The 19,634-nt window shown below is 41.2% G+C and overlaps 1 protein-coding gene across 22 annotated transcripts in view; it reads left to right on the top strand.

Annotated features, from left to right (window-relative positions):
• The window catches only part of LOC109422898 (disintegrin and metalloproteinase domain-containing protein unc-71), a 1,549,374-nt gene that overhangs the window by 570,187 nt on the left and 959,553 nt on the right, over window positions 1-19,634 (top strand). The window lies entirely within an intron of this gene.

Here is a 19,634-nt window from a genome sequence, read left to right on the forward strand (position 1 = left end):
GTCGTCGTACGTCATGTTTTCCTTTCGAAATTGCACGACCCTGATAAGAACATGATTTTTTATTCATGATTAGGGGAATGGATTTTTTTCCGTGATGGGATTCAAAGGGATTTTGGGAGATTCCGGAGGCATTTCAGGAAGTTTCCGAGAATTATCAGTGGCTTTCAGAGACGTTACACAGGCATTTCCGAGGGGTCCCCTTTGATTTAAGGGTGTTCCTGAAACTCACCTGATACGACTTTGACCTGAAATGCCTCGAAACCCTCCTGAAACCGAAACGTCCCTGAAACCGAAGCCCCCCGAAGCCCATTGAAACGCCCTTCAAATCGTTAATGAAAATGCTCCTCTTGCGGCATCTATGAAAGGCTCCAGAAACCCCCTGAAACGCATCTGGAAACATCTAGAAACGCCCCTAAAATGCTATAAAACGCTCCTGAAACCTCTTGAAACGCCTTTAAAACGTTCCTTTAACTCTCTGAAATGTATAAAAACCGCCTCTGAAACCCCATGCCTTTATAGTATTGAAGCACCCCTGAAAACCGCGTAATCTCATTAAAACGCCATAAATAGCAAACAAAGAGGTTCCAGTGTAATTTTTCCAGGACCAAGTATCTAGCCTTCATTTTCACGTAGCCTCTCGTCAACTTCCTGACCTCCGAATACTAAGATTCGTCGGTGTTGGTGAAGCAGGCGTCGTCCTTATCTCTTTTTCTCAGCAACCTTGCCCGCTCTCTTGTTTTTCCTATCTACCTGGATGCAAGAAGTCCTAACCTCTGGTGGCTGAGAATTCACACATGGTCAGGTCTCATCGCCCTCCTCTTGCAAGCTCGGAACGGCAAACCCCTTCCAACCAACTGGGGTCCTGGCTGGGGCCAGACTTACGGGGTTTGTTGCCTCTTGTCTTTGGAGGCAACTTGGCCTCGTACGCACCTACGATTGTCTCGCAAACCTTTACGATTGTGGTGCACATGTGTGTCGCGCTTCTTGCGTCCCTTTATGGAGGGTTTACAGGTGGAGCTTTATGCCGTTTAAGCCACGTGTAAGTTGGAGTAAAGAGCGAGGCATGGGTACATTATTGAACATTATATCGGTATCCAACAATTACCTAGAGTGTAGATCATTAAATCTACAAGCATAACTTAGGACCATTTGGAACACAATGTACAAAATTCAAGTGTCCGGCTATTTGGCCGAATGCTGTTTGACCGAATGTCATTTGGCTGAATGCCATTTCGCCGAATGGCATCTGGTCAAAAAGGTCGTTTGGCCGAATTATGATCAAAAGAATTCAGAAGCGTGAACAACCTCTGGTTAATATTCCAGCTGCCAATATGATCATCAGAAATATTTCCTTTTTTTGAGTTCAAAAGCCAGTCCAATATATTCCTTGAGAAAGGGCTATCGAACCCAAAAGCAAAACTACTGATATTTCGTTTTTTTTTATGTATAAGATTACACAGCTATGTATATATGTTTTATCATTTTTTCCCTGAAGCTGCTCCAAGACCCCCTGAAGACCCCCTCAAACATCCAAAAACCTATGGAAACGTTTAACCCTTTCTTGAGGCTCCAAACTTTCTTTCAAATGCTTATGAAGCCTCCAGAAATCAACTTAAATGCCTTGGTTTACCTTGGTGCCCCTTGTAACATCCGTGGGTCCCCTGAAACCACTCCTTAAACTCCCTAAGACCCCATAAGCCCCCTTGGAACATCTTGATACGCTTTCAAACCTCTCTAACCCCTTCCGAAACCTCCGGACTCTTCTCTTGAGCTGTACCGATGCCCCCTGAAATCCCCTGAATTCCTCTGAAAAGTCTTGAAATCCCTCTGATCGCCCATCAAGCTCTCACATGAATCCCTTTTAAGCCCCCGAGTTCCCGCACAACACTTTGACTCGCATCAACGCCCATTTTATAACGCTTCTCCAAAAACCTTTTAAGTGGTTTGTCAATATTCCTTTCAAAGTGGTTCTCCACTCCAGGGATTTTTTTCTGTAGCTTCTTTTGAGTCATCTGCAAAAGCTTCTTCAGGGATTTCGTTCGGAGTTGCTCCTAGAATTTGTTTCCAGAGAGTTAGTTTTCTGTAATGTCTTGACAAGTTCCTTCCTAGCTGTTTCATTAAGGTTTTCATATGATTGATGCCAGCACTATTTTCATGATTTTTCTTATTACTGCAGCAGCATCTCACAGGATTTCTTCAAGAAAAGCATCTTGAGGATCAACACTAGTTTTCTTCTGAAATATCTTCAACTGCTCGTCCCGCGAATTCTTATATTTTTTTGCGGATTATTTCAAGATATTTCCCCTATTTCTCCTAAAAATTTTCCCAGGATTTCTAACGTATTGTCTTCCAGCACTCCTCAGTAAAATTCCTGAAAAAATGAACTACGAATTTCACTCAAGAAATTTCAGAAGTAATCTGAAGGGGCTGTCCATAAACCACATGGTCATTTTTTGGGACTTTTCAAACCCCCTCCCCCCCCCGCGTGGTCATTAGTCCATACAAAATTTTTTATTTGTCCATACAAAATGGTCATTGGCCGACCCCCCCCCCCCCTCATGACCACGTGGTTTATGGACAGCCCCGAACAGGTATCCTGAGAAAAACTCCTGTGGATTATTTCGGAAACAACTTCTGGAGAAAACACGAGAAAAAAATCTCAGAGATCTTGAATAAGAGTTATTTCGAAAGCTTTTTGAAAAAAAATAATCTGAATTCCTCCTAAGGATTTCTACGTGATGTCGTGAACAATTGGAAAAATTTAATTTCTAAAAAAAAAAACCTCTCGGGGTTTCTTTAAAAAGGTTCCAAACAACTTCAACAATGTTCTAGAAATTTCTACAGGTAGCTTCTCCCAGAGTTCCCAGGATTTCTTCCACAAGTCCTCCTGAAATTTCACGTGGAGGTTTTTCGATATTTTCCCGGAGTCCCTTCTTGCATTTCTCCGGTTTTTTTTCTAGAATTTGTTCCCGGATGAATATACCAGAATTTACACAATGAGGAGAAGACTAGTCCCAAGCTTCATCTGTTAGTGCTTTGGGAAAAAGCAGATATCCTTGCAATAACAGAGTAACACACTTGTCACAGAAGAGTCACGGCGGCGCAGATTTTTGTTGCGCAGAAGTCACTGTGAATTACTTCTAACAAATAAATACATACTTGCTAGAAGTAAGTCACAGTGACTTCTGCGCAACAAAAACCTGCGCCCCCGTAACTCTTCTGTGACAAGTGTGTTACTTGCGAAACGAAACGCAAGCAATCCCAAGTAACAATTTCCATGCCTTATGCTCTTAGACATTATTTATAAGGGTTTTGTCATGGATTTGGTAAACCCTTATAGATTTAATGAAGCAGTTTGTGTAGTAAACAGCTTTAACAACACAAGCAACTTTAAAACAGTGTGTAGATATCTAGAGGCCCTACGAATAAAACCTACTTGCTTGGTTTTATGACAAGCAATAATGTCATTGTAAACGAAACGTTAAGTACGTATTAAAACTTTATCTTAAAACTTCTTTCGAAGCTGTTTGCAGGTCTCGAATTATCGGTCTTAAAACCTGATGAATTGCATAAAGTCACAATAAAGCAATCCTGAACCCTTTCAGAATTACCAGTGGAATCATTAAAACCAACTTAAGAAGATTACTGCAATACGATCTTCTCTTGAAAATTGTTGCTGGTGATACGCTACATAAACGAAAAGATAATCAATTAAGCACAATTTGGAATCATTATGATTGAATCAAACGTGATTGGAAAACCTTGGGTGGGCATAATTTTCCTGTCTAGGTGATTAAACTAGCTTCCTTCGCTAGAGTTCGATTGCAATTGGGGTTTCCGAAGCAACTGATGAGTGGGTATTGCATCGTTTGTCTGGCACCACAGTTGTGCATAAATAATGACTCTATCACGCCCAGCCGCAGTCGGCGGAAGATCAAATAATACAATATACTCACTCACCAAGCATTGAGTGCTAAAAAAACACGAAACACCTTCAAAAAACTCACGAAAATACCAATGTTTTCGATTTGTTTACATTGTTGACGGCTGTCGGTCAAGCGAAGTGTTCTTAAGAGCATTCAGTCCGAACCCACACTTCCCTAAAACTTAACAGTGTTTGTGTAGCGCACAGAATTATGCGTTAAGAATAAGTAGGTGTTTGCTAGTCATTTCATCGTATTCATAAAGAACAACAACTCTAGAGCATGTTCCTTTCATACTTACTGAGCTTAAACCATCTTAAACAAAACCAGGAGGATTTAACTTGACGGCATCCATATTTTCCATTACGATGATCAATTCCGGCTTGCCAAGTGTGTGCGCCATGTTGATGTTTGGATTGCAAATTGAATTCATAATTTTGCACGAGGAATTAAAATGTTTTTTTTTTTATATGCCGAAAACCTTAAAATGACGAGGCGCACCGCCTTTTTTAGAAACAGTTCATTGTATTACACGGTAAATTTTTTTTGGCATATATTTTTTGCCACAGCACCAGGGTTTTCCCGTGAAAATTTGCAAATAAACATTATGAACATGATTATTGACATAATTTTCGTTCTTGCATTATTAATAATTTGCAATTTACTGAGAATTTATGTGATGATTTTATTTTCAGATTCAGTTTGGCTCATTGGTTTTAATCATTCTTTTAGGACGTTGTACGAACTCCAAAACGGCATGTTATTCTTCTTGCGACCTACACAACAAATCTTATCTATGCTGTATAGAATACTACAAGAATATGCTACAAAACCAAGTAGCTTACACAACGTTTTAAGAGTTGGTTTTAACAACCTCCTGTAGGGTGGGCCTTTTTGGGTTTTAAAGGGTTTTATTACGGGTTTATTAGAGTTGTTAAGATTTCTAAGCTTTAAAATTAGTTTTAACTGTTTGATTGTAATAACAGCTTGTAAGCAATGAGAAAACTAAAAATGTTACTTGGGTGAATGAGTTCGTGGGAAGTTATCAAACCGGCTTCATCGACGGCCGTCGACAACGGACCAGATCTTCACCGTACGGCAAATCCTCCAGAAATGCCGTGAATACCAGGCCCAACGCATCACCTGTTCATCGACTTAAAAGCGGCATACGACAGTATCGACCGCGCAGATCTATGGAGAATCATGGACGAAAACGACTTTCCTGGAATGCAAACTATACTGCTTAAAGCAACGATGGACGGTGTGCAAAACTGCGCAAGGGTTTCGAGTGAACTATCCAGTTCATTCGGATCTCGCCGGGAACTGCGACAAGGTGATGGACACTCATGTCTACTCTTCAACATTGCTCTCGAAGGTGTGATGCGTCGAGCCGGGCTCAACAGCCGGGGAACGATTTTTGACGAAATCCGGACAATTTGTGTGCTTTGCGGACGACATGGACATTATTGCCAGAACATTTGGAACGGTGACAGAGCTGTACACCCGCCTTAAACGCGAAACAGCAAAGGTCGGACTGGTGGTGAATGCCTCAAAAAACAAAGAACATGCTGGTAGGCGGAACCGAACACGACCGGATCCGTCTAGGTAGTAATGTTACGATAGACGGGGATACTTTCGAGTTGGTGGAGGAATTCATCCACCTCGGATCCTTACTGACGGCTGACAACAACGTGAGCTGTGAAATTTGGAGGCGCATCATCAGCGGGAGAAAAAGATTCACCCACGCACCAAATGCACCATGTACAGAACGCTAATAAGACCGGTGGTCCTGTACGGGCACGAGACATGGACCTGCAAATCTGGAGTTTTCGAGCGACGCGTGCTAAAGACGATCTTCAGCGGTGTGCAGGAGAACTGTGTGTGGCGTAGAAGGATTAACCACGAGCTCGCTACACTTTACGGCGAACCCAGCATCCAGAAGGTGGCCAAAGCTGGAAGGATACGGTGGGCAGGGCATATTGCAAGAATGCCGGACAACAACCCTGCAAAGCTGATGTTTGCAACTGATCCGGTTATTGGCACAAGAAGGCGTGGAGCAAGCATGTAAATGGTTTGAAATCAACGAAGCTCGATTTTCTTATACATGCTAGCATGTATGCTAGAATGGACACTACTCTCAATTTTGGACATAAAACAGTTACCGTAAACCGATTTAGCACAAAAGAAACGGACGTTGAATAAGGAGATTGCACTGCACTCAATTCGAAATGGCAGTTAGTTGAATTATGAACTTCTTGAAACAGTCTACGCATAGATACACTCCTATATGTTGCTCACATTTTATCACTGTCCATTGGCAAACCCCTTGACCGTATCACTTGATTTCAATTTCTTCAAGGATTTGAACTCCATTAAGTCACGTCTCATTTGCTTCCCGACATCCCGTCAACATTACAGTCGCAATCCAGTGCAGCCTCCCTTTCCATTGTGCTCTGACCATTCAGGGGTTTGTCTGGGAGGATTCAATTTGAATCGACCGAAGAACCTTGATTACTATTATTGTCATTGCCACGCATACACTGCACATACATACATACATACACACCCCGAAAGAAAGAAACGATGGGTAGATAGCAGTGTGTGATACCTAGTGCTGCACAATCAAGCAAGGAACTGTGTTTGAAATACCTAGTCGAGTTTTCAAAGGGCAACCTTACGGTTGTGTGGTGCAAACTGGGGCATGATGTTTCATTTCGAGAATGAAAACCATTAACCCTTAATTACTTCGAATGAGTGTAATCAGTTTCGTACCTTTTACACTCATTCGAAGAGGGTATTCTGCTTAGAGACCTCAATTACTGTTTTTTATCATAAAAATCTAATTTATTTTTTATTTTTAATGAAATGAAACATGGTAAACATCTTTCAAACTTATCGTTAAAGAAGTTTCCTTGATTTTCTTCAACTTTGAGTTATTTGTGCCTGCCACACGATATTTCCATGCAAAATTGTCATTGGCAACGAAGCCTCTCAGTTAATAAGTGTGGAAGTGTTCATTGATTACTAAGCTTGGGACGCCAAAGTGAAAAATATTTTTCTAATATGCACTTATATTGTACACTGACATATACTGCCCCAGCACACAGTACTACCCTACAGATCCATAGTACTAGAGCAGGCAGGAAATGATTCAGTAGGGAAGTTTTTGCTTAGTTTCAACTTGACTGCACAGTAAATAACTGACCTATCCCAACTGATGGGATTCTCCAGGGGGAGAGCGAAGGAAACCCAAGAAAACTGACCTACCCACCAGGATGTGTAGGAAGCATAGCAACAAAGAAGAAAAAGACAATCACCACAAGATGCACGTCTAGATGGAAATTGAAGTGGGGTTTGAGAAATAACTTCAAGGAACCTACTCGTATGTATGTAGGTACATCAAGCTGGCTGCATCACACAAGGGCATCACCAGTTGTAGTAAGTGGTAAGCCAACTTGTGTGCGTTCGGAATGAATGGGAAGATGAGCATTCTGGATTTGAAGAGCTCACAGGGGCATTTCTCGGCTTGTGTTTCCGGTTGACTGCAGCAGGCAGCCGCTTTCGATTGGAGAATGTATCGACAGGGAAATAAAGTTGGGTTTCTTCGAGGGAGGTTTGCTCCATTTGTGATTAAAAGACTGGCAAGCCGTAATTGAAGGAGTGTAATGAACCTACAAATGAATTAGATTATGCGTTGGGACAGTTACTTGATGGTTTAGGCATTATTAGTCTCAAAGGTTGTTTCTGTATGGATGTTTACTTGAACAATCACGGCCACAGTATGTACATGATTCAAAATGTATCAAAACATAATGTCAAGCAAATATTTCGTGCAAGACAGGAATGCCGAAAAAAGTGATACCATTCAAAAGATCCAAATGCTCTATAAAGGCTGAAGATGGGAGTGTAATATGCATCCAGATTACTCTAGAAACTTCGACAGGTTTTTTTTCTGGTATTAGTCCCCCGAGCAGACAACTATAACAGCTGCAGAATAACATACCAAGGTTTTAATACTAAATACAATTTTACCTCGATTGTTAGGTGGACATAAGAGGCAAAATTAAAAAAAAAAAAAACGAATACCATAATTTTGTATAAATAACACCTCGAAAATAACAAGTCTTGTTATCTCAATAATGAATGCAAACCTAAAATGGTCAGTACTGTAGTTGTTATGTAGTAGATTAATAAAGTAATAACATTCCCAAGTAACATTTTTAGTTTTCTCATTGCTTACAAGCTGTTGTTACAATCAAACAGTTAAAACTAATTTTAAAGCTTAGAAATCTTAACAACTCTAATGAACCCGTAATAAAACCCTTTAAACCCCAAAAGGGCCCACCCTACAGGAGGTTGTTAAAACCAACTCTTAAAACGTTGTGTCAGCTACTTGGTTTTGTAGCATATTCTTGTAGTATTCTAAAGGGTGAGTCGATAATTATTGTGCCATTTTCAAACTAACATAACTTTTTTCCTACTTGACCAAAATCAACCAAATTTTGCACAGTTTCTGCTTATCGTCTATTGTTTACATATAATGAACTAAGAAGTTATCAGTGAGATTCCGGTCGATATAGAATAAATTTAGTTAGCAGTTCTAAAAAAGATGTTGTACAATCACATACTAAAATTTAAAATCATGGTATCGCGTCTTAGAACAATTAATGATTATACATTATCGGATCATCTTAATGCTCATCAATAGGTTTCAGGAATGGTTGTCAGTGAAACATAAGCTTGGAGCTGGGTGAAAACCAGGCACGATGCGCATAAACAAATCAGAGAGCTTTAATTATTTGTTTCAAGTCGAGCCTGAACATTTCCATATGGAGGGCGTTCATTGAAAAGGTCGTGAATTTCACAAAACGCATCCTAAATTTGAACCGATACCAAAAAGTTGAAATACATATATATAATAAACTACTGTAAAAATTTGGTTTCATTTCGATAACTGTAGACAATTTGCGAATCAGTTAAAGGTAGGGTGGTACAATAATTAACGACTCACCCTTTATACAGCATAGATAAGATTTGTTGTGTAGGTCGCAAGAAGAAAAACATGCCGTTTTGGAGTTCGTACAACGTCCTAAAAGAATGATTAAAACCAATGAGCCAAACTGAATCTGAAAATAAAATCATCACATAAATTCTCAGTAAATTGCAAATTATTAATAATGCAAGAACGAAAATTATGTCAATAATCATGTTCATAATGTTTATTTGCAAATTTTCACGGGAAAACCCTGGTGCTGTGGCAAAAAATATATGCCAAAAAAAATTTACCGTGTAATACAATGAACTGTTTCTAAAAAAGGCGGTGCGCCTCGTCATTTTAAGGTTTTCGGCATATAAAAAAAAACATTTTAATTCCTCGTGCAAAATCATGAATTCAATTTGCAATCCAAACATCAACATGGCGCACACACTTGGCAAGCCGGAATTGATCATCGTAATGGAAAATATGGATGCCGTCAAGTTAAATCCTCCTGGTTTTGTTTAAGATGGTTTAAGCTCAGTAAGTATGAAAGGAACATGCTCTAGACTGCCGTGTGCAGTATAGTTGTCCCATGTTAATAGGGATTCCCATAGAACATGGGACAACTATGCTGCACACGGCAGTAGAGTTGTTGTTCTTTATGAATACGATGAAATGACTAGCAAACACCTACTTATTCTTAACGCATAATTCTGTGCGCTACACAAACACTGTTAAGTTTTAGGGAAGTGTGGGTTCGGACTGAATGCTCTTAAGAACACTTCGCTTGACCGACAGCCGTCAACAATGTAAACAAATCGAAAACATTGGTATTTTCGTGAGTTTTTTGAAGGTGTTTCGTGTTTTTTTAGCACTCAATGCTTGGTGAGTGAGTATATTGTATTATTTGATCTTCCGCCGACTGCGGCTGGGCGTGATAGAGTCATTATTTATGCACAACTGTGGTGCCAGACAAACGATGCAATACCCACTCATCAGTTGCTTCGGAAACCCCAATTGCAATCGAACTCTAGCGAAGGAAGCTAGTTTAATCACCTAGACAGGAAAATTATGCCCACCCAAGGTTTTCCAATCACGTTTGATTCAATCATAATGATTCCAAATTGTGCTTAATTGATTATCTTTTCGTTTATGTAGCGTATCACCAGCAACAATTTTCAAGAGAAGATCGTATTGCAGTAATCTTCTTAAGTTGGTTTTAATGATTCCACTGGTAATTCTGAAAGGGTTCAGGATTGCTTTATTGTGACTTTATGCAATTCATCAGGTTTTAAGACCGATAATTCGAGACCTGCAAACAGCTTCGAAAGAAGTTTTAAGATAAAGTTTTAATACGTACTTAACGTTTCGTTTACAATGACATTATTGCTTGTCATAAAACCAAGCAAGTAGGTTTTATTCGTAGGGCCTCTAGATATCTACACACTGTTTTAAAGTTGCTTGTGTTGTTAAAGCTGTTTACTACACAAACTGCTTCATTAAATCTATAAGGGTTTACCAAATCCATGACAAAACCCTAATAAATAATGTCTAAGAGCATAAGGCATAGAAATTGTTACTTGGGCAATTTCGGTGACAGACGACGGGAGATGATCTGGGAAAGCACTTTGTAGGCAGCATTCAAAATAGTGATCGCCCTGAAGTTCTCACATTCCAAATGGTCGCCTTTCTTGTGAATGGGGCAGATTACCCCTTCCTTCCATTCCTCCGGTAGCTGTTCGGTTTCCCAGATCCTGACTATCAGCCGATGCAGACAGGTGGTCAACTTTTCTGGGCCCATCTTGATGAGTTCAGCTGCGATACCATCCTTACCAGCTGCTTTATTGCTTTTGAGCTGGTGAATGGCATCCTTAACTTCCCACAGCGTAAGAGTTCGTTCATTTCCGTCCTCCGCTGCACTGGCGTCGTCGTTTCCTTCGTTGCCGTAGGCTTCCGTGCCTACGATCTCCACGCCGTACAGGTGCTGATCGAAGTGCTGCTTCCTCCTTTCGATCACCTCACGTCCGTCCGTCAAGAGGCCTCCGTCTGTATCCCTTCATATTTCGGCTCGCGGCACGAAGCCGTTGTGGGATACGTTGAGCTTCTGATAGAACTTCCGTGTTTCTTGGGAACGCCATTTCTTCACACTCCGCTTCTTCCAGGCGGCGCTTTTTCTCCCGAAAGAGGCGGGTCTGTTTCCGCTTCTGTTTATAACGTTCCACGTTCTTTCGAGTCCCTTGCTGCAGCATTACCGCCCTCGCTGCGTTCTTCTCCTCCAAAACCGTTCTGCACTCTTCGTCGAACCATTCGTTCCGTCGATTCTATTCCACGTACCCGATGGTGCTCTCGGCTGCGTCGTTGATGGCTGCTTCCACTAAACTCCAGCAGTCCTCTAGAGGGGCCTCATCGAGCTCGCCCTCGTCTGGCAACGCGGCCTCGAGATTCTGCGCGTATGCTGAGGCGACATCCGGTTGCTTCAGTCGCTCTAGGTTCTACCGTGGCGGTCGCCGGTACCTTACATTGTTGATGACGGAGAGTTTTGGGCGCAGTTTGACCATCACCAGATAGTGGTCGGAGTCGATGTTGGCGCTACGATAGGTCCTGACGTCGATAATGTCGGAGAAGTGCCGTCCGTCAATTAGAACGTGGTCGATTTGAGATTCGGTCTGCTGTGGTGATTTCCAGGTGTAACGATAAGGGAGGCTGTGTTGGAAAAGGTGCTACGTATGACCATATTTTTGGAACTTACCAATCGTCGGTCTGAATTCCTCCTCCTGGCCAACCTGAGCGTGCAAATCCCTATGATGATCTTGACGTCGTGGCTTGGGCAACGATCGTACTCGCGTTCGAGCTGTGCGTTAAATGCGTCCTTGTCATTATCAGTACTTCCGGAGTGTGGGCTGTGCACGTTTATTATGCTGAAGTTGAATAATCGGCCCTTGATCCTCAACCTGCACATTCTTTCGTCGATCGGTCACCAACCGATCACGTGCCTCTCCATATCAACCGTCACGATGAAAGCTGTTGCCAGCTCGCGTGTGTTGCCGTAGCTCTGGTAGATGGTATGATTACCTCTAAACGTTCGCACCATGGATCCTGTCCAACACACCTCCTGCAGCGCTACGATGCCGAATCCGCGGTCCTTCAGTAGATCGGCGAGTATGCGGGTGCTCCCAATGAAGTTGAGAGATCGGCAGTTCCACGCACCGAGTTTCCAATCGCAAGTCCTTTTTGTTCGCTGGGGTCGTTGCCGTTGGTCTCGGTTCGTATTATTCTGTTGCTCGTAGGGCCTGACACCAACCCCCTACTTTCTGGAGGACCATAGTGCACAGTGGAGCTTAGAGTCCTTTCCTGGCACTCGGACGTAGATCAGCCGCTCCTAACATGGGGATCAGACGCTATTGTGAGCCGCTACTCCAGGAGAACAGACGCTCAGGTTTGCCGAAGCCCCCCTTCCCTGTCAGCCTACGACCAAAGTTCCCACCAGGGTTGGTTACCCGATCTTCCCTAAGGTTGCTCATAGTTTCCGGCCAGTATCACGAGGAGGTGGGGATAGGAGTTGCTGGGCAGAGGCTAGTAGATCACAATGGGATCTGAATTGCTCAGCATACCCAGCCTGTACCGTGACATTTTTTGAAGCATTCCTTTTGAAATTTATAAACAGGTTCTTTCGAAATTCCTTCAGGAATTCCTTAAAAAATCCGCAAGGGATTCCTCCAGAAACTACCTAAAGATTGTTTTAAAAAATGTGGCAGGCATTATTCCTGAAATTTCTTCATGGTCAAGGATGGAAGAAAATCGCTTCTAACGATAAATGATGCAGGATACGAATAATCCAAGATAGCCTTGTTCTTGCAGTAGCATGTTGCCGACGCCTCACACCGTGCTCGTATCACAGAGACAATCAAAGCATCTGATGCACGCTTTATCACATGATGACCCGTTATCGGATCATGTTACAAGTCGTGATAAACACCGCGATACATTCAAAATCTTATCATGATCACTAGATTTCCATCCTTGTTCATGGTTGTCTCCCATAATTCGTTCAGAGATTTCATCAGAAATTCCTCTACAATGTACATGTCTATATGCTTATTTAGAACTGATCCCAAGGATTTCATCAAACATTTCTTCAGAATTTCTTCCAAAGTATTTTTACAAAATATTCGACAAATTCCTTTCAAAATTTCACCAGGGATTTCTTTGGAAATCTCTGCATGTATTTTTTATTATCCACGCTTATTCTTCACGGATTCTTAAAAAAACCTTCCATATACTTTAAAATTCCTACAGGAATTGTTCCAGAAATTTAATTAAAAAGTTTTCCACGTATTTTTCAAATAATTCTTTAGGAAGCTTTATTTAGTATGACCGTACTGAGGGTGACGGGTTCAATTCCCGACCGGTTCAAGGACTTTTCTTGACTTCTATTGTCATAGAGTATCCTAATCTAGAGAATCTAGAGTATCTAGAGAAGTCAACAATAATGAGAAAACTTGTATGTTATGCCTCACTTATTTCTACATGGATAGCTTTGGAATATCCTACACACATCGTTTTTTTTTCAAAAGAGCTTTCAGAAAGTTTTTAACCTTCACGTACCCGACCCTCAACATCTCATTTTGAAAATGCTGTAATTTAGTCAATTTTCAGCCAATATTTTTGAAGTCGCCCTCAATGGATCATAAATTGGTGCAAGTTTATTACACCCAAGTGGCCATGCAATATCCGGAACCATTCCGGGGATATTCTGGATTGTGCTGGGGTCAGGGTGGTTGCCAAAATGGCTAAAAGTGATTATTTTATGTGTTATTGTGCATGAACCATTGATTTTCAGCGAAATTTTAATTGCGAACAGTGAAACACAACTACGATAACCAGATTTGAAAAAGTTGACCCATCCGGATCACCGTGATAGGTTCCGCGGGGCCTCATTGGGAACACTTCTGGTTTTCAACCTAAACATGCCGTGCGACGTATCAATCTTCATGATTTCGAGAGAATATTGCAGAAAAAATGGCTGAAGTATGGTTCAACTGCTGTGACCGCTCCGGAACACCTGGAACAAGTTCCGCAGAGGCCTCTCAAACACAATACCACACGAAATTATTACTTTTAATCATTTGGAAAAACTGACACCTTCCCCACCCCCTGACCCCAGTACAATCCGGAATATCCCCGGAATGGTTCCGGATATTACATGGCTACTTCAGCAAAATAAACTAGCACCAATTTACGATCGAGAGAGGGCGACTTCAAAAAATTCGGATGAAAATTGACGAAATGGCAGCATGTTGAAACTGAGTTGTCGCGGGTCGGGTACGTGAAGGTTAATATACCTTCCAAGGATTCTCACGGAAATACTTCTGGATATTTCTTCTTAAATTCTCTAGTGGAATTTTCACAAAAAAAACATCATAAATTTTAGGAGTTAATTTCAGAAAGTTTTCATAAAATTCTTTCAGAAAATCTTCCTTACGTTCAAGAATTGTTACATTTTTTTTAAATCGTCTTCAAATTTCATCATTAATAACGTCAGTTTTCTTCAGAAACCGCTTAAATGATTTATCATGAAATGTTTCCAAAGAACTCCTTTAGAAAATCGTCCATAGATTTTCTCTGTTATTCCTCCATGAAATTTCTAAAAAAAATCTTCCAAAGATTCGCTCCGGAGTTATCTCCAGTTATTCAATTAAAACAAATTCAAAGATTCCCTACGTAATTCCCCCAAGATCTTCTCCGGAAGTTCATTTTTGAATTCGTTCAGAAACTCCTACAGAGATTTCTTTATGAAATCATCTTTGGATTCCATTTCCATTTTTCAATGTTGATCATATTATCTACGGTGTTTTAGCAGTCGATCTGAAGATTCCATAAGAAACACATTGACCATAAAATCTTGTAAAAATTCCTTCGGAAATTTCCTTTAGGATTTGTTCAGAAATTGCTCTAGAACTGCCTCCATGTTTATTGCTACTTTAACAAATCTTTCCATAGTTTTCTTCTGAAACTCCTTCCTTAGTTTTCCTAAGTATCCCTGTAGAATACATTCCTTCTGTAAACTCCTTCAGAGATTCCTTTAAAAGATCCTATATTCAGAAGCCTCTAGGAATTCCTACAAACTTTCAATCAGTTATTCTTTCAGGGATTTATTCCGAAAAACTTCAAGAGTCGCTTCTTAAATTCCACTAGAAAATCCTCCAAATACTTTTACAAGACCTTCTTTTGTAAACCTTTCAGGACTTCCTTCCTAAATTGCTTCATGGACTCCTTTAGAAAAACTTACAAAGATTCGGTCAGAAAATCTTCCACAGGACTGTTCAGAAATTACTCCAAAATCTTCCAAGGTTTTTTTTTAAAGAAATTCCACCAGCGATTACTTCAGAAATTATTTCAGAGAGTCTATCGGTAAATCGTTTGAATACTCTTTCAGGCTTTCTCCTAGAAACCTTTCGGGAATTAATTTAGAAATCTTTCCAGAAGCATCTTCTTTTCTTTTGTTGGGTTCGAGGGACTTTAACCCGAGGGTCATTCGTCCCTCTTCCAGAAGCATGCTCTCGAAATTTCTATAGGAATTTCTTCAAAAATATCTCAGAAGATTTTTCTTCCAATATTTGCAGAAGTTTATCAATTTGGTTCCCCAGATATTTTTCGAGGGATTCATCCATAAATAAGTCCTCGGGTTTCCTTTGGGAAATCGTCCAGGAAACATACTAGGAGTTTCTTAAAAAAAAATCTAAAAATTCTCAAGCCAATCTTATAGAAATTTCACCAGAGGCTGCAATTTAATTCAGAAAATACGCCAGAAATTCTTTCCAGAATTCTTCCAGAGATTTTGATAAGAATTTCACTCGAGATTTCATCGTTGATGCTTTCAGGAATTATTTAAGAGATTCTTCCAGAAATTCATTTAGAAGTTCCTCATAAGATTCCTTCTGAAATTTTCCCAAGGATCCCTTCAGAAATGCATTTCTTGAAAGGTGTCTATGTTTTTCGCATTATTTGCTGTTTGTTCAAGAAATCATTTTATTTTTGCGAACAATGAACAAGGAACGTGGTCGACTTCTTCTTCTTGGCGTAATACTCCAAGCCTGCATCTCAGCGTTTCTATGAGCAAAATCTATGAGTTTTTAAATGAAAACTTTAGCTGCCAGTGACCATATATCGGGTATCACATATAAGGTACGAAGATAAAAAAAAATCCTGGAAGAGTCTTCAAAATCGGCTATCTCAGTCGTTTCTACGCAATAAGGTCCAGTTCCAGTCGAAAAATCCCACGTCTTCAAAAACTTTTGAAGGAATTCTTGTAGGAGACTCAGGCGAAATCCTTGATGCAATCTTAAGAATTTTTTTTTGATAAAATCTCAGGAAAAACCTTTGTTCAAATCCTGGAATGAATTTTTTAAAGGACCCTTGAGAAATGCCTGAGAAGCCCTAGAGAAATCGCAAAACGAAACAGGGAGAAGAAGCCCTCGATGAATCCCGAGATGAAACCCAAGAATAAACTTTAGTAGAATTCTGGAAAAAATCTTAAAAAAAAAACTGGAAGAATCCCTCTGAATCCGGGATGAATCTCTGAGGGAGTCGCGTGAGGAATTTCTAGGTGAATTCCAAGAGGAAACTCAGCAGGAAACTCCGAAAACACCATTTAAGGAATTCCTATTTTTTTTTAATTTGCTCAGTATTTTTAGGAAAATTTCCGGAGGAAATCCCTTGAAGGAGTCTTTTAAGGAAATATTTTGTTCAAGATATCAGTAATAGATATAGGTATTGTATGGTTGTTACAGGTTCACATTCACATTCACACAACAGCGCCATCTACCATTAGAACATGACATGACGTCTTTCCGATACTCGTTCAAGCAAATATTGATTCAAACTCGACAAAATTAGATACCACACAACTTTCTGAAACAGTACATACAGCATTACAGCAAGTACAGTCTACATCCAAAAAAGCTCCATTAATAAGGAAATCTAATCTTGCAACGCGCGGTGGCCTTCAAACATAAACCAAACAAATTATTTTCATTCCGGTTACCCAAGTAACGGCAAAATCTACGAATTCCCCAAAAGTCGGGCACGGGGAAAAAGTTACCGAAAAATTCAAAATGAAAAAAGTTTTCTACCCCAGCCAGCAGCTTGGTGGATACCTTCACGCACGGGAGACATTTTTCTCCTCTACCTAGCTAACAAATCTGTGCGACCCAGTTGAAACCCCATCCCTGATCCCCATCTAGGAGGTATACCACTTCAACCAAGAAGTCCTTATGCAAAAAAAGTTGGCTGTCGTCGTTTTCGTGACCCAAGGGGGTCGGATGGTGGGCGAGGCTGGCTTCGGTCGTCCCAGCCAGCACTAAGTAAATAAACGACATGATTTGTGCGAGACTTTCGGAATTGAGTCCCGGATTCCATCTGCTGATGTGGGTCGGTCGCATTTCCGGACCGTTCTGTGGTTTGGTTCGTTTGTTTAAGGTACACGGTAGGAGTAAACCCAGACCCGATGACGAACGACGACTGCGGTGGAACAAGTCAGGCTCAGGTTGGGCTGCTCACTGTTGCAATCCGAAATTAAATTCTTTCAAAGTGCTTACGTCACGGATGAGGTAGCACTGCTCGGTTGGTTTTGTTTCTGATGTAATGGATGTAGGAAAAATAACTTTGAATCATTTATCTTGAAGTGCTATTGATCTTTTCTTGAAATTGTATTTGAAGAAATTTAATTTTCTGAGCTGAGTATTATCCTGATGGCATCAGCACATCTTCACACGAATGCTCAGATGTGTAGGCATGTTCATATCATTGAATTTAATTAAATTGTGATATGTATTCCTTGATCTTTGAAACGTCGTTTCCGAAAATTAGTTTCCAAGCTGAAATTATTGTCTCTATGTGCAGAAAGTCATGCAGCAAAAGTTTTTCCCCCGGCAACGGAAACGCCGTCGATCCCAACGTGGCAATAATCTGCAGCTTCTTTGGAAATCCATTGCCGGTGATCCTTGCCAAATGACACCGTAATCGCTATTCAATCGCCCGTTTCCACTAGTAGGTAGGTAGGCAGCTTGCTCCTCTAGAGGGGGGAAATGACTGCTCCGTCTACAGACTCTGAAGTGGCTCATTTCACACTGATAACAAGATCTCGCATCGCCTCTCAGCAATCCCTCTCGATTTCTTCATTTTCTGCATTCTGGGCCGGTACCTAACCTTGTCCCTCAAGTTACAATCTTGACGATTCGATCTGGCGAAGCTCGACGACGTTGCCTGAAGCTCCTGCCATTAGACACACCACATTTACTGGGGAAATTATTTCCCGTTCGGGAGCATATAAGCTTCCGTCGAATAGAGACAGCTCTCGCTCACCCACCCTCACGGCCTCAGCACCAACAACGTTCCATCTAGGTTTTATGCGTACGAGAGTAAAATCTCCATCAACTTGCTTCCGTGCAGAAATGTCACGTACAGAAGTGGCGGGCGTTAAATTTCGAAGCCCTACGCTCCCTTTACCCGTGGCAGCGCTTCGCACGGAGCCATCGACCTTGCTGGCAACGTAAACTTGCTTTACTCATGAAGACTCCCGCTCCATGCTTCGGAAAATCCCTAGTCAGTTTTCGGGAGTTTTGGGTTTCCTCTTTGGTACGACGCCTGACGACGACGACGACGACGGTGAAGAATGGAGCAAATCTATGGAAAATCAATGTCAATAGCAAGCAAACTAACCGGAGAATCGTGACACGGGGGGAGGGATTTGCTTATTTCGAACGATGGAGTACAGTTTCTTGTTCTCATGAGATGGTCTGAGTAGGTTGCGAGGAAGTTTTGTACCTACTTCTATGGGAGCAGCTGTAACTTGAAGAATGATTGAGTTAACTTTGAAGATTGGTGGTGATTGTTGTTGGAATAATCCAACTAAAGATAATATGGTCATTTCTCTGGAGTTTGAACGTGTGTGCTGTATTCTGAGAGGATATTGTTTCCACCATCTTTACATGAACAGAATGACTGCTGAATGGCCAGTAAATGTACCTCGAATTCTGATAAAATTGTAATGTTTTGCCTTTCTCGTACACTAAGTGTACTGGAAAGGCTATATGTTCACTCCAAAAATGACTTTTTGATAGAAGGCCCGGAGGGTCGAGTCACATATACCAATCGACTCAGCTCGACGAATTGAGGTGATGTCTGTGTGTGTATGTGTGTATGTGTGTATGTGTGTGCGTGTGTGTGTATGTGTGTATGTGTGTGTACAAAAAACTCACATCAGTTTTTGGCAGTAAACCTCAACCGATTTTAATGACCGACGGTTCATGCGACGCGGCATATAGTCCCATTGTTTCCTATTGAAAATGGTTCGGATCGGTCCAGCCGTTCCGGAGTTATGGCCATTTAGGTGTTCCGGATCGGTACCCCTGGGAGGGGCCAGACATGAAAATGCAACAAACTCATGCATGCGACATATCAAACCACGGCATTTTCGATCATCTGATAAATGGTAAGCAGGAAAATAGTCTCAGACCATATCTGAACCGGTAGTGTTTCAGAACCGGTTCCGGATATCCCGCCGGAAGTAGCCAAATATAAAAGAGAACCAAACCCGTGCATGCAATTGATGTGTTGCATTTTCGATAATCTGATGAACGGTAAGCTGGAAAATAGTCTCAGACTATATCAGAACCGGTAGTATCCCGGAACCGGTTCCGGATGTTTCGCCGGAAGTTGCCATATATAAAAGA

Source organism: Aedes albopictus, chromosome 1 (assembly GCF_035046485.1).
Source record: "Aedes albopictus strain Foshan chromosome 1, AalbF5, whole genome shotgun sequence".
NCBI classification, from domain to species: domain Eukaryota; kingdom Metazoa; phylum Arthropoda; class Insecta; order Diptera; family Culicidae; genus Aedes; species Aedes albopictus.